This window comes from Cnephaeus nilssonii (assembly GCF_951640355.1).
Source record: "Cnephaeus nilssonii genome assembly, chromosome: 7".
Taxonomy (NCBI): Eukaryota; Metazoa; Chordata; class Mammalia; order Chiroptera; family Vespertilionidae; genus Cnephaeus; species Cnephaeus nilssonii.
In genome coordinates this window covers 76179285-76194665 of record NC_137078.1, presented here as the reverse complement: position 1 = coordinate 76194665, position 15381 = coordinate 76179285, and the positions used below count along the sequence as shown (strand labels likewise).

The 15381-nt window shown below is 44.6% G+C and overlaps 1 protein-coding gene across 2 annotated transcripts in view; it reads left to right on the top strand.

Annotated features, from left to right (window-relative positions):
• The window catches only part of EIF2B3 (eukaryotic translation initiation factor 2B subunit gamma), an 87836-nt gene that overhangs the window by 14644 nt on the left and 57811 nt on the right, over positions 1-15381 (top strand). The gene's annotated exons all lie outside the window — the stretch shown is intronic.

Here is a 15381-nt window from a genome sequence, read left to right as displayed (position 1 = left end):
ATTAGTACATTTGAGAAATTAGTGAATGTACTTCAGAACATTAATTTCTGTTCTTAGATACTACCCTAAAGTAGGGAGTTAAGTTGTTAGCTGATTATGAGGATGTAAATTTTATTTTCCTTGGAGTTACCTGGAATATTTGCTCCGAAGATCGCAAAGGAGATTTTTCATATTTACTGTGTGTGTCTGGCTTTGTAGATTATTTTTATCCCGACAGCAACCTTAAAAGGTAGATTGTATTATTTTATTTTGCAGTTGAGAAACCTGACATTCATAGAGTTTAAATAACCTGCCCCAAATCTCATACCTGGTTAGGTGTTGAATCGGAGCTAGAATCCAGTCCTGAGTTATGAGATGCATTTTTGCATCTCAAATGCCCATGGGTTTTTCACTCTATCATGTTGCCTCTAAAAGACAAGCATCAGTAGTCCTTATAATCCAGTAGAGGCCCAGTGCACAAAATTCATGCACGGGTAGGGTCCCTAGCGGCTGCCGGCTGCTGGCCGGGGCCTGCCTTAATTCCACGCCGCCCCCTGGTGGTCAGCGCACATCATAGCAAGCAATCGAACGCCTGGTCAGTTGAACTCCTGAGGGGACACTTTGCATATTAGGTTTTTATATATATAGATTCTTGACTTTAAGAACAGGTGTAGTTGGTCTAATATTTCAAAATTACTTTTTTCTTCTCTTTGTGAGTCTGTGGGGTTCATGTTTATGCATATTTTTCGTGTACATTAGATAGTTGTATGTATACAGGGTGGGTCAAAAGTAGGTTTATAGTTGTGAGTATGTGAAACTGTTTATTCTTGATTATTATTATTTATTCTATTATTTTCCATATGAACAACTATAAACCTACTTTTGCCCCACTCTATATATAGAACTCTTTTTTTTAGATATATTTTATTGATTTTTTACAGAGAGGAAGGGAGAGGGAGAGAGAGTCAGAAACATCGATAAGAGAGAAACAGCAATCAGCTGCCTCCTGCACACCCCCCACTGGGAATGTGCCCACAACCAAGATACATGCCCCTGACTGGAATTGAACCTGGGACCTTTGCGTCCACAGGCCAACGCTCCATCTACTGAGCCAAACCAGTTAGGGCAGAACTCTTAACATATGCAATTCTTAGTACCTATAGAACTCTTAATTAAATATTTTTGGGGAAATGTATAAAACATTTTAAAATTAGCAAATCTAACAAGACTCAGGGAACTATGCAGTATCCTTGTCTTACAAGTGGACAGCTGTTGGTTGTTGATATCTTTCTCTAAGTGGAGGTAGATCCATTGTTGTAGGAAGACTTCCTATACTGCTAGAGCCATATGAGCAAGAAGCTTGGCTCTTCTTGAGTAAGAGGAAAGGGATGCAGTCTGTGATCGGCACAAAGCAATGCTGGCTGACTCCTTGCACATTGAACCTGACACATCCACATTACATGTTCCTCTGATTGGCTGAGGTAATCAGCTATTTGTGCTTTAGAAACAATGTGATTATTCTTTAGATAAATGTTTTGAGAATAGGTTAGTGAGGTATATTAAGAGGCCTCAGCAGACTAAATCTATAATCTATTCTGTGGTCTATATTTAAAGCACTTATCTTATATTGCAGGTCTCATGGCTTCTCTTAATTTAGAGATTGTGAAGCTAATAATTTTTTATTTAATCTAGACAGAAATCTTTCTTTAGCCTCAGGAAAGCCTCATTTATCCTTTGCCTCAGTTTCACAACCAAGAAAATAGGGATAATGATATCAACACATTAGTTAGAGGTTTAGTTATTTAAATCCTTTGATGTAGGAAAAGAACTATTGTTATCTGTCTTATGAAACAGCTAACATGCTACAACAGAGAGCAAACTATGCCGATGAAATCCCCATCCCAGAGACAGCATGTTAGAAAGATTGAGCATACGTGCTATTTTTAGATGTTCAAAAAGCTAAGTGCAAGTTCTTTTCAGTTGAGTGTTTGATGTCTTTATCAAATTACAAATCTCTCCTTCTTTCCTGGAACCTTTCATTTTGCCCAGAGACTTGTTTTTGGCAGATTTCTATCTGCTTGAAAAGGAGTGCAATTTGGTCAAGTGAAGATCTGAGAACTTGGTCCCAACTTGCTTGAAGACTTTTTTAAGTGGCAACTTTTTTCTTATGACTGCTTTGGTGGGCTGTGGTTGCCTAGGAAGGCCTCTGTATATCCCCTATGACACTTTCTTTGAGCCTGCTGGTGGCATAGTGAAAAGCCCAGCAGTTATAACAGAAACAAGTTAACAAGATGAATGAGGGAATTTTTTAAACTCCCCCCCCCCCGCCCCCGAAATCTCAATGGAGCTTTTCTATTGACTGTACTAACCAAGTATATGTATGCGCAAGCTTGAAGTGTTTTCATCTTAACCTCTCACAGACTGCAACTTGTTGGAACTCTGGCCTTTGGGATAGTATTTCTGCAGTTCTATACTGCATTTGGTAGCCAGAAAAATTGTAAGCTCTGGGTGAGCCTGATTGTTTTGAGTCACTTTCCTTTGTCTATAGGGACACTTTTATGGTATGAAAGGATACAGGGTAGGACAGAGATGTGATAGCTAGGTAGAAAACCCAGGCTGCCATCACAAACTCTATCTTTGAGTGACAAGTAGCCCACATGACTTAGATTTTTGGAAACTCTTGGTTGGGCCCCTATCCTGCTCTGAATAATAAGGTAACACTACAGCCTGACGAGTGGAATGGACCAAACAATTTGTGGGAAGTCAGTCAGCATTCTGTCATTGTAACCAGAGAGTTCATTTGAAGTTGCCTGTAGCTACCCAGTGTTTTTTTCAGCTCTTAACTTGGGTATCATCTGCTCCAAAAAGTTTTCTCTGACTTTCTAAGATTAGATTAGGTACCATTTTTTGTACTTGTACAGAGGATTAAAATTATTTGTTATATCATCATCTCCCTGCACAAGACTGTGGGAAAATAAATATATTAAATCATCCCCAACCTTTTCACTAGTTGTCTAATCTCCTCTTGAGATATTTAGACTCATCAGCTATTCTATCAATTATATCTTCCTAAAGAAGTTCTGACATAATTCTACCTATAGTGATTGCCTTCCATGCCTGGTCCACAGCTGTCATTATGTCATCTCCCTTCACCATTATGAGGATTCATTTTGCCTCTTTTCTTCAGTTTCATGTCCTGTTTCCTAGAAGCCACGTTTTTCTTTTTCTTAGCTTCTGCCCTTGTTTTTACGGGAAACATACTAGAGCTTCCCGACAAAAGTGTTTGAGACATTGCATGCCTGGAAAAAATCTACTCTCAACTCATACTTGATGCATAATTTGACTAGACACAGAATTCTCAGTTGGAAAGCTGGTAGGTACCGAACAATTTTGAAAGCATTGCTCCATTGTCTTTAACTTCAAGTGTTGTTAAGAAGTCCTAAACTTTTGTGATTACTAATCTTTGGTTTGTAACCAACTTTTTTCTTGGAAATTTGTAGCATCTTTCTCTTTCAGAAAAATTTCAAGTTTTCTGCAATTTCATGATGAGGTGCTTTCATATGATTCTGTTTTATCCATGTGAGCCCTCCACTCAGTGAACCCTTTCAGTTTGGATATTTGTGTCCTTCAGTTCAGAGAAATCATTTTGCTGATGATTCTTCTTATCTGTGTTTTTTGGTTTTTTTTCTGAAAACTTATTCTGATAATGGATTTCTTAGACTGGTCCTCTAATTTTCTTATCTTTCCTCTCATATTTTCTTTTCTCTATCTTTTTGCTCAAGTTTTACATATGGATGGGGCATGTTGACTGTGAGCTTCACTATAGGGTGATATGGTGATGTGGTTAGGCTCTTTTGGCGGGGGGAGGGGAGGAATCTCTTATATCTGCATCTTTAGGTTTTTTTCTCTCTCAGATTATTCAGATTCCCCAGAGAAAATATTAAATTCTCCTTTCTGAAAGGTAAGGACCGGCTGCTGGCATTCTAGGAAATGTGTGGGGATCAGGGTATCTCAGATTCCTGTAGAAGTTCTCCCTTTTCAGTAAGGTGCATCCCCTCTCCCTACTCCCAACTGTGATTATTCTTTCCTAATTCAGATATCCTCTATTTTTTTCTCTTCAGACTACTGCAGAGGGTGGGACCTGTGCAATAGTTGTGTTGCATAGGTGGAACAGAGGGATCTTTTAACCAGCCTTCTTTATTTTAACTGCTCCCTCCCCAGTCTTATGTCATAAACTAGAGGCCCAGTGCATGATTGAATCATGCACGTGTAGGGTCCCCTACACGCTTTCGCTTTTCGCGGTGGAGCTGGGTGCCTGTCTGCTCCGGCACCCAGCTCCCACGCTTTTGATGGTCCGCAGCGGCTGAGGGGGGCTACCCTGCTGTTGAAAGGCGCTGAGGGGGGCTGCCGCGGACACCTGGCTACCCTGCCGTGGAGAGGCGCAGCTGGGTGTCCGCGGCAGGCCCCCTCAGCGGCCGCGGATCTGGCCGTTGAGAGGCACGGGGTGGGAGTCCCACCCCCTGCGCCTCTCAACAGCAGGGTAGCCCCCCTCAGTGGCAGCCCCCCTCAGTGGCAGCGGATCCGTGCCTCTCAATGGCTGGATAGGCCACCCCAAGTCCCGCCCCCCAGCCTCCCGCCACCCAATCGTGGGCGTAGCGGAGTGATGGTAATTTACATCCTCTCTAATAAAATGGTAATATGCAAATTAACCACCACTCCGCTACATAAGCCACACCCACCAGCCAAGCCACGCCCACCAGCCAATCAGGACGAGTATGCAAATTAACCCCAATCCAAGATGGCTACAGCCACAGAGAGCAAGGTTTCCCAGGTAACAGAGCAAGCCAAGCTTTCCATAGCCGTTGCAGGCCTAAGCCTCCACTCAAGCTACAAAGTTTCAATTATAGAAGGTAAACAAATTCAAACAAATGGCGGCAGAATGGAGCTTGAGAGAGCAGGCCAGGGTTGCCGGCGGCAACAGGGGAAGCAAAGCTTTCCACACACCCTGGCCAGGCTTACCCGCTTAAGGCAACAAAGTTTCAATTGTAGAAGGTGAATTAACTGCCACAGAAATGGCTGCCGCCCCAGAAATGGCTGCCGCTCCAGGCTACAAAGTTTCAATTGTAGAAGGAAAATAAATTCCAGATACCAGAGCCTCCCCTTGGGCTGCCAGGAGGCGTGGCCGGCCTGCAAACCACCACAGGCCCCTCGCTCAGGCCGCCCCACACCCCAAGGGAACCCCCACCCTTATCTGTGACACCCTTCAGGGCAAACCAGCTGGCCCCACCTGTGCACCAGGCCTCTATCCTATCTAAAAAAAGAGTAATATACAGATTGACCATCACTGCAACACACAATATAGCTGCCCCCATGTGGTCAAAGATCCTGCCCCCATGTGGACACAAGATGGCCACCACAAGATGGCCAGCAGGAGAGGGCAGTTGGGAGGCACCTGGCCTGCAAGGGAGGGCAGTTGAGAGGGACCAGGCTTGCAAGGGAGGGCAGTTGGAGGTGATCAACCCTGCAGGAGAGGGCAGTTAGGGGTGACCAGGCTGGCAGAGGAGGGAAGTTGGGGGCAAACAGGCTGGCAGGGGAGCAGTTAAGCATCAACCAGGCTGGCAGCGAAGTGGTTAGGGGGTGATCAGGCTGGCAGGCAGAAGCGGTTAGGGGCAATCAGGAAGGCAGGCAGGCAAGCAGTTGGGAGCCAGCAGTCCTGGATTGTGAGAGGGATGTCCGACATCCCTCCAGGAGTCCCAGATTGGAGAGGGTGCAGGCTGGGCTGAGGGACAACCCTCCGCCGTGCACGAATTTCGTGCACCGGGCTTCTAGTGTTACTATATTATTAGATAGGATGACTTCAGAGATAGTGCATTCCTCTTATCTTATAGATGAGGAAACTGAGACCCAAGGAGGGAGTGACATTTAAAGTCAGATGTGGCTGGTTCCCGGGTCCTGGAGAGGCCGCGCGCCCCTGGGTCCGGGTGAGGCTGGGTCACAGGCCCCGGGTGAGGTCACGCCCCTGGCTCCGGATGAGGTCGCGCCCCTGGCTCCAGGTGACGCCACGCCCCTGGGTCCGGGAGAGGCCGCACGCCCCTGGGTCCGGGTGAGGCCACGCGCCCCTGGGTCTGGGAGAGGCCACGCGCCCCTGGGTCCGGGTGAGGCCACGTGCCCCTTGGTCCGGGGGAAGCTAGATCCCGGGTCCGGGTGAGACCGTGTGCCCCTGGATCCGGGTGAGGCCACGCGCCCCTGGGTCTGGGAGAGGCCATGCGCCCCTGGGTCCGGGTGAAGCTGGATCCCGGGTCCGGGTGAGGCCGTGTGACCCTGGATCCGGGTGAGGCTGGGTCCCGGGCCCGGGTGAGGCCACGCACCCCTGGGTCTGGGAGAGGCCACGCGCTCCTGGGTTCGGGTGAGGCCACGCGCCCCTGGGTCCGGGTGAAGCTGGATCCTGGGTCCGGGTGAGGCCGTGTGCCCCTGGATCCGGGTGAGGCTGGGTCCCGGGTCTGGGTGAGGCCGTGTGCACCTGGGTCCGGGTGAGGCCTCGCGCCCCTGGGTCCGGGTGAAGCTGGATCCCAGGTCCAGGTGAGGCCGTGTGCCCCTGGATCCGGGTGAGGCTGGGTCCCGGGTCCTGGTGAGGCCGCGCGCACCTGGGTCCGGGTCAGGCCACGCGCCCCTGGGTCCGGGTGAAGCTGGATCCCGGGTCCAGGTGAGGCCGTGTGCCCCTGGATCCGGGTGAGGCTGGGTACCAGGTCCGGGTGAAGCCGTGCGCACCTGGGTCCAGGTGAGGCCACGCACCCCCTGGGTCCGGGTGAGGCCACGTGCCCCTGGGTCCAGGTGAAGCCGTGCTCCTGGGTCCGGCCGAGACCAAACCAGAGGGAGTCGGACCTGCATTACCACCATTTGTCCACCATCCAGAGCTGAGGGGTCAGTGCCGACATGTACTCATAAGGAACTGGTGGACATTGATATTGGGTCTCAAAAGAACTGTTGGTCCAGAAAGAAACTCACTACAGACTGATTCATTTGCCTGTCAGCATAACTATTATTGCTCGTCTCACATTCAGTTCTTATAAGTATATCTCTAGTGACACATGATCTCGCTCATCTAGGGGAAATGTTGAACAACATAGACTGATGAACAAGAACAGAACCAGAAACAAGGAGGCATCGATCGGACTATCGGGACTCAGAGGGAGGATAGGGGAGGGTGGGGGGAGGGGGGAGAGATCAACCAAAGGACTTGTGTGTATGCATATGAGCCTAACCAATGGTTAAGTTCAACAGGGGGTTGGGGCATCCGTGGGGAGGGGTGTGGGATGGGAATGGGGGGATGAGGACAAATATGTGACACCTTAATCAATAAAGAAATTTAAAAAAATAAATAAATAAATAAAATAAAGTCACATGTGGAATTAATAGGAAAAGAAAACATACTCAATCTTAGAAGTTGCTTTTGGGCGCTAATAAAACCCTGATTTTAGTTTAGATTTCTTTATAACTTGTTAGTTGTCTTTTTCTCATGTTGTTATAAACTTTTCTTTGTCATAGTCTCCTACTACCCTCTGCTGATCTTCTCCCAAGCTTTCTGATTTCCAAGTAAACTGGACAATATTTCCATGTCATAATTAAGGATATAATTAAAATTCAAGCCCTGGCTGGTGTTGCTCAGCGGTTATAGTGTCAGTCTGTGCACCAAAGGGTCGAGGGTTTGAGTCCCAGTCAAGGGTACATACCTGGGTTGCAGTGGGGGCGGGGGATAGGGGGAGAGCAAGTGATAGATGAGTCTCTCTCACATCAATGTTTCTCTCTCTTCTCTCTCTCTTTCCCTTCCCTTCTTCCCTCCCTTCCACTCTCTCTAAAAAATCAATGGAAAAAATATGCTCAGATGAGGATTAAAAGAAAAAATACTTTTTTAAATATTCAAGTTACAGGCAGAAAATATATAATTGTTCCATGGTCTTGAAATAGACAATTTGAAGATTAAAATTAATTGCAGATATCTACATCCTACAAGAGAAGTGACTATCATTTTTATAAAGAACTCATTTAACAGAGCTAGAAATTAGCACATTCTCAATTACTTCTTAGATTCACCCAGGAAACATGAGTAGAATTCCTCTATTCTTGACTTAAAAAGGAAAACTTTAGAACTATAAATGATGAGCCTCCATTTAAAAATTATAAATCTAGCCATGCCCTCCAGGACAGTTGCATCTGATTTCTTTTCTTTCAGACCTCTCTGCCTTTTTCTTCTTTGGAGGCAGCAGGTTTATTCCCTACCTCATTGCTTTAGGGAGCTGCAAAGTTACCTTTATAGTCCCTCTCCTAACTCTGAATAGTCACAGTCTCTACGAAGGGGGCACTCAGCTCTGTCAGAAAGTATGCTGTTTTTAATTATCTGAAATGGGATGTTTTAGTCTTTGAGTCAATTCCAACAAGGAGGAGGTAATAGGAAGAGTGATGACATTTACTGATTCTTGTTTGCCAGCACTAGGTTGAACTCTAGGGATACAAAGATTAAAGAGCTCCTTATGAAGCACAAAGTCTAGATGGGAAAGAAACCATGTAATCCAATTTAATGGTTTAAGGTCTGTAATGGATAAGAAAAGACTTCATCTCTAGATGAATGTGTACTGAGTAGAAAGAGAGAATAGGGAATGCATTCTTGGCAGTTTACTCTAGCACGTTAACATTAGCTATATGGAGGGGAAATTGTGGGAGAGAAGGCTGAATTAGGTAGGTGGAGTCATATTTTGAAGACCTTTAATGTCATCCTGAGGAATTTGAACTCAGTCCTGTGGATCAGTGATCTCCAAAATGGAGTGTTCTCAAAGCCAGGGTGTGTGTAATATAGACTACAGAGGAAAATATTAGAATCTCTAGTTCTTTTAATGTTGTCTCTTCTTTTTAAAATGTCTGTTCTTGCCCAACCGGTGTACATCGATCTGGTGGAACATAGACCTATGATCCAGAAGGTCACTGTTTGATTCCAGTCAGGGCACATGCCTGGGTTGCAGGTTCGATCCCCAGTGGAGGGCCTGCAAGAGGCAGCCAATCAGTGATTCTCTCTCATTATCGATATTTCTATCTCTCTCCCTCTCCCTTCCTCTCTGAAATCAATAGAAATATATTAAAAAGTAAAATAGGTCTGGGTAGAGGGTAGGAGGGGGGGAGGGGGAGAAAATAGGAGATATCTATAATACTATCAACAATAAAAATATATTTAAATAAATAAAATGTCTATTCTTGTGTGTTATATAAAGAGCATATTATATTATTTACTAGAGGCACAGTGCACGAAATTGGTGCACGGGTAGGGTCCCTAGGCCTGGCCTGCGATCAGGGCTGATCAGGGCCTTCTGGCTGCCCGCCAGGGGCCTTCCTTCGTTCTGCTTGCCCCCTGGTGGTCAGTGCACATCATAGTGAGCAGTAGAACTCCTGAGGGGGACACTTTGCATATTAGCCTTTTATATATATAGATAGTGATTCATGTATTTTAAAAGTAAGGAGGAAGAAGTGGATATGTTCAACATTTGTTTATGTTTGGAGAACACTATTTTTTTTAAATATATTTTCATTGATTTCAGAAAGGAAGGGAGAGGGAGAGAGAGATAGAAACATCAGTGATGAGAGAGAATCACCGATTGGCTGCCTCCTGCACGCCCCCCACTGGGAATCGAGCCCGAAACCTGGGTATGTGTCCTTGACCAGAATCGAACCCGGGACCCTTCAGTCTGCATGCTGGAGAACACTATTTTTTGTTTTGTTTTGTTCCCTCCCCCCACCCACACCCCCCATTTCCTCTCTTCTACCTCTTCTACCTCCCCGTAATCCTGGAGAACACTATTTTAGGCTGGCTTTCAGCAGGGAAATGAAATATGCAGTGGAATAGGAGTATGGAATAGAAATATGGATTAGAATAAGGGAAAACTGGAGCGAGAGAGAAACCAGTTAAGAGACTGGGAAAATATTTCAAGGCCTGAACTAAGATAGTGGAGATAAAAGAGGAGGACTTGGAGACCAGTGAGATGTTGGGTAGGAGACTGGACAAGAGAGGGAAGACATCAGTCCTAGACTGTGGCCAGATTTCTAACTCCAGATCTAGATGGTGGTGACACTGTGATTAAGCTAAGGATCACAGGAAGGCTATTTAGCTCTCAGCCTAAAGTGATCACATTTGTTATAGATTGAATTGGTCATTCCATCCTGCACCTAATGCCCCAAACTCAGTATAAACAAAATGGCAATTGGCTCTTTACTGTACACTTTGGGGACTGCAGACTGGGAATCTTTTGCAGTTAGCCATTGGTGTTTATTAAAGCACCAAACAAACTACTCTTGGGTATTGGTTTGGGATTGGACTACATAGGAGAATGTAAATTGTGACCATTCATAGTCATAACCAAGTAACTGAATTCATTAGTTCCATGTGGGCAGGGATGGAGTTACAGGGTGGTGATTTGGATCATAGCCATGGTTTGTAGAAGTGCTGGTGGGTAAAAGCATGTTAGTTACCTTGCCCTGACAGTTTTTTCCAGGGGAGTAAGTATGTTTTCCTTTCTCCTTGCTGTAGGAAATTATTTGCCAGATTGTGTTATTTATAACAATCTGTCATGGAACAGCTGCCAGGAAAAGAAAAGAAGCCATTCCCAGTAGCTCTCCCCACCTCCCACTCTACCATTACCACCACACACACATACATCCGGTTTTCTGATTTAACTTTTGTTTTTTTCTTCTAGTTTTACTCAGTGGTTTTTGGCTTGATTGAAAATATTCCTGTAATGAGAGATTTCTGGGCTTTGCCCTGACTTGGTAATTGTGTTTTCTCTGCTTAATTTGTTTGCTTTAGCCAAGACTAACTGGCAGCAGTTTAGATTTGAATTCCTGGGTGTCTTGATTTTCCCCAAACACTAAAGTGCTGTCTTCCGCCTTCCCTTGAAGACCTTGTATGTTTCCACTTTGTCAAAAATACACACATCTGCTGTCCTTTAGAGCCGTGCTTTCTGCCCTTGACACTGCCTCGGATTCTCTAGAGGAGCAGGCTTGGGATAAAGCATACTGAGGACTATTGAAATAGTGAGTAGGGAGGTCTGTAGGGATCCCCGTTGGGCTCTGCAGAAGAGGCATACTGTTGGTGTTAGAAAAGAAGTGGTCTCCGCCGAAACCGGTTTGGCTCAGTGGATAGAGCGTCGGTCTGCGGACTGGAGGGTCCCAGGTTCGATTCCGGTCAGGGGCATGTACAATGGTTGCGGGCACATCCCCCGGTGGGGGGGTGCAGGAGGCAGCTGGTCGATGTCTCTCTCTCATCGATGTTTCTGGCTCTCTATCCCTCTCCCTTCCTCTCTGTGAAATATCAATAAAATATATTTTAAAAAAAAGAAAAGAAAAGAAGTGGTCTCCCAAAACACAAGGCAGCTGAGGGCTGTTGTGTCTGGGGCACTTTCAAGTTAATTGCATTTCAGATATATTGTACCGTTGCTTTACAGTCCAACAGTCTGTTTATTCATTGCTTATAATCACACACTTCTGGTTTTAACAATTTTTCAGCTTTTTCTCTCTGGACTCCAGTTAGTAGAAGAACATTTGCATTTCTACACTGGGCTTTACATTTGTAGAATAAAAATCAAAACAATAGTAATTTCTTTTCTCTTATAGCTTATAACTGATTTTCAACATTTTTCATCTCATCCACACATAAACTAATTATTGAAACTGTGGCACATCAAAAAAGTATATTATTATTTTTTGCCAATCTGACAAAAGAAAATAGGTATAATTTTGATTCATTCACAGCAGACAGCTATTGTCATTTTTTAAATTTGCCTATCTGAGGAAGAAGAGGTCAGTGCCCCTGACTAAATAGTAAGGTATTGCATGCTTTAAAAATTCTTGCAGCACATTAATGTGTCTCTTGTGGCACACTGGTTAAAAATCGCTGACTTATGCCGAAACCGGTTTGGCTCAATGGATAGAACGTCGGCCTGCGGACTCAAGGGTCCCAGGTTCGATTCCGGTCGAGGGCATGTACCTTGGTTGCGGGCACATCCCCAGTAGGGGGTGTGCAGGAGGCAGCTGATCGATGTTTCTCTCTCATCGATGTTTCTAACTCTCTATCCCTCTCTCTTCCTCTCTGTAAAAAATCAATAAAATATATTTTAAAAAAAAGAAAATCGCTGATTTATAAAAATGTAAAGGAAAATGGATAGTATTACGAAGATGTGAAGATTATTTAGTTTTCCTTTTAGACTTTTATTTCTTCTTCTAGGATTTCCAGCTTTGGAAACAAAGTACATTGATCAGAAAGCAAAGACTTTCCTTTGGAAGTGGTGGAGTTGCAAAGAGAATGGGAATGTGTTTGGTCTCTGTGAGTCTTACATGGTGCCTTCCTGTAAGGCAGGAGAAGGCCTGACGGATAGCACTCCATCTGTATCCCAGACCCTGACCTTTCAGACCAATGCCTTTCTTTTCACACTGAGAACAGATGGCAACCAAACATTGGGAGGAGGGGCCTGTTCCTTATGTTCCTTGGGGATTTTGCATTCAGCTTAGCAAAAAGTCATCTAAAAGCAAAGAGAAAAATGAGTTTGTGGACTATTCACAATTATGCAGGACTTGTTTGGCATTCACTATACTGACAGATTAATTTTTTGCAGATATTGAATTATAACAGCAGTTATTTTCCAAGACAACATTGACACCATTAAGAGGCATCTCCATTGGTGTCATTTTCTTCACTTTGGAGTATACTTTAAAATTAAATTTATTGAAGAACAGTCAGCTTGCAAATCTCAATCATCTTATTAGAGAAGCTTAGAAAAATAGAAAGATTTTTTTCCCTTAGCAAACTGTCATTTTCATTATAATGAAACTAGGGGCCTAGTGCACGGATTCGTGCACCTTGAAAGGAACTGTGGGCCAGGAGGCTGCGGTAGGCATAGGGGTGGATCTTGGCCCATCCTCTGCACCACCGCCCAGCCCCTCTCGCTGCAGCCCCTGGTCCCCTGTCTGCCAGCAGCCCCACTCCCGCCACCACCGCTCCCACACGCTGATGGCGCCAGCCACGCTCGCACCAATGCTCGCACCCGCTGAAGGCGCGAAGTGATTGGGACCAGCGCCAGCAGCGGGTGCGAGCGGCAGCTGCTGTCCTGATCGCCCCTCAGGAGCAGGGGGAGGTGGAGAAGCCCTCAGGGATGATCAGGGCCGGCAGCTGCCACTTGCACCCACTGACAGCACCGAGCGATCAGTGCCGACGCCGGGCACAGGCAGTGGGTGTGAGCGGCAGCTCCAGCACCAGCAGCAGGTGCAAGCACCAGGCAGGACCACAGCGTGAGGGAGCAAAGAATTTTCAGTAACCACCAGAGGCTCGCCCCAATGACAGAGACCAGCGCCCCACCTTGGTCTGGTGCCCCCGCTCACCTGCTCCACCATCCCGCCACAGCCAACGCCTGCCATGTTCCGTGCACATCCCCTGGTGGTCAGCGCACGTCATAGCGACCGATTGTTCACTTGTTCCGGTTGTTCCTCCGTTTGGACTGTTTGCATATTAGCCTTTTATTATATAGGATGGGGCAACTTCTGTAATGACATGTCTTTAGTAATGTCCCAGCTCCCTGTCTTTCTAAGCATTGTTATAAGAAGTAGGATTTGCCCTAGCTGGTTTGACTCAGTGGATAGAGCATCAGCCTGCAGACTGAAGGGTCCCGGGTTCGATTTCGGTCAAGGGCACATGCCTGGGTTGTGGGCTCGATCCCCAGTGGAGGGCATGCAGGAGGCAGCCAATCAATGATTCTCTCTCATCATTGATGTTTCTATCTCTCCCTCTTTCTTCCTCTCGGAAATCAATAAAAATATATTTTTAAAAAATAAGTAGGATTCTTCAGGCTATTTCTTCCTTAGCTAGCATGTATGTGAGCTGATTTGTTAATGTTTGGTGGTTCCTGGATGGTGAACATAGCAATTTTTTTCCCCTAAAAAGATAATGTTTTTAGGGACTTTTTTTTTTTTAATTCAGAGTTAAGAATTAAGAGAGAAGCAGAAGGGTAGGGAAAAAAATCCAAATTTGAACTTCTTAATCTTAAGATAAGGCCTTCAAAAGGAATTGTTTAGGCTGTAAGTAATGAGTTATATGAAGGAAAAGAAATGATGGTTCTGGTACAGATTCTATACAGATGGTCCCTGACTTACAATGATTTCTCTTATGATTTTTCAACTTTACATTGGTGCTAAAGCAATAAGCATTCAGTAAAAACTGTACTTAGAATTTTGAATTTTGATCTTTTCCTGGGCTAGCGATATGCAATACGATACTCTCTCATGATGCTGGGCCGGGGCAGTGAGCTACAGCTCCCAGTCAGGCATGCAGTCACGAAGGCAAATAACTAATACTCTGTAGTGTACTGTTACCTGTGTTTTTTGGATACTGTGTTCTGAGCAAGTTTAAGGTAGGCTAGGCTAAACTATAATGTTTAGTAAGTTAGGTGTATTAAATGCATATTCAACTTGATGATATTTTCAACTTACAATGGGGTTATTAGGACGTAACCCCGTCCATCCTAAGTTGAGGAGCATGTGTATTCAGAATAAGAAATTTCAGGCAGTAAGACAAGGCATCCTAAACATTGAGCCTTATTTTCTGAGCAAACACAACCCTTTGCTGTAGTAGAATATGAGTTGAAATCATCCATTTTCCCACCCAACACAGGAACTTGATTTTAAATTAAAATCTTAGAAAAGTTGAAACCACTTACAAAAATTTCCATGAATACAGATATTCACTTTATTTTTAAATCTGGAATAATTTAGTACAATGTTTTTCAGACTTTTAGAAGTAGCAGAACCTGTTTTCCAAACCAAAGCTTATACAGAAGCCTAGACAATAAAATTAATAAAAGAGTAGTTGCCTTGGCAGTAGGAAACCACCTTTCTCTGAGGTACCTCTGGGAAACTGTAGGTGTGTTATTGAGAAACATTGATGTAGTTGACTTAAATTGTAATTTAAGGAATTTTGTTTTCCAATTCATTATTTTTGGACTTTTGTTTTCTGCATTTATGGTAAAATATGACAGAATGTATAGGTAGAAATTTGTTTAAAATATAACAATAGCTTTTCTTAGCCAATCACATTTAATACTTTCTAGTCCCAGAAAGATCACCAAAAGTGATGATTTCTCGTTAGAAACCAAGGCTAAGATTATCTACACCCTTGTATTCCTAATTACTATGTATAGATGCAAAAGTTGGACCGTGAAGAAGGCTGATAGGGGGGAAAAAAGTATTCATTTGAAATATGGAGTTAGAGAAGAGCCCTATGGATATCCTGGACACCAGAAAAACAAACAAGTGGGTCCTAGAGCAAATTAAACCTGAAACATTGCTGAAAGCAAAACTGACAAAACTGAAGCTGTC